Below are 477 nucleotides of genomic sequence, written 5' to 3' on the forward strand. Positions count from 1 at the left end.
TTTATTTATTTACTTATTTATTTATTTACATAATTTATTTATTTTATTATTTACTTATTTATTTATTCATTTATTTATAGTAAGTAATTATTTTTTTTGGTGGTTGTGTGGCTATAACTCTCTCGCGGATTATTAGAGACGACGACCGAAAAAGAGAGGAACCGTTAGCATATCAGATTCATTGGACGAAATTTTCAGTCGAGGTAAGGGGTGAGAGGAGGTTCGACTTTATGAGTATAAAATAACGTGGGATGAACGGGATTACCGAAATTCCCAGATATTCATCCGGAGATTACTACGTACGGTTGAGCCCTATTGAGTAATAATAATTAATTAATAATATATGAATGGTAATAGTGAGGACTAAAATATAATTTAGAAACCAATAGAATTGGTGTGAATTAATTTATATTAAGATTGCGTGTTATTTGACTTATGAAACCTATACTAATTGTTATGGTATGAATGATATGTATT

This window comes from Cicer arietinum, chromosome 5 (genome assembly GCF_000331145.2).
Source record: "Cicer arietinum cultivar CDC Frontier isolate Library 1 chromosome 5, Cicar.CDCFrontier_v2.0, whole genome shotgun sequence".
In the NCBI taxonomy this organism is placed as follows: Eukaryota; Viridiplantae; Streptophyta; class Magnoliopsida; order Fabales; family Fabaceae; genus Cicer; species Cicer arietinum.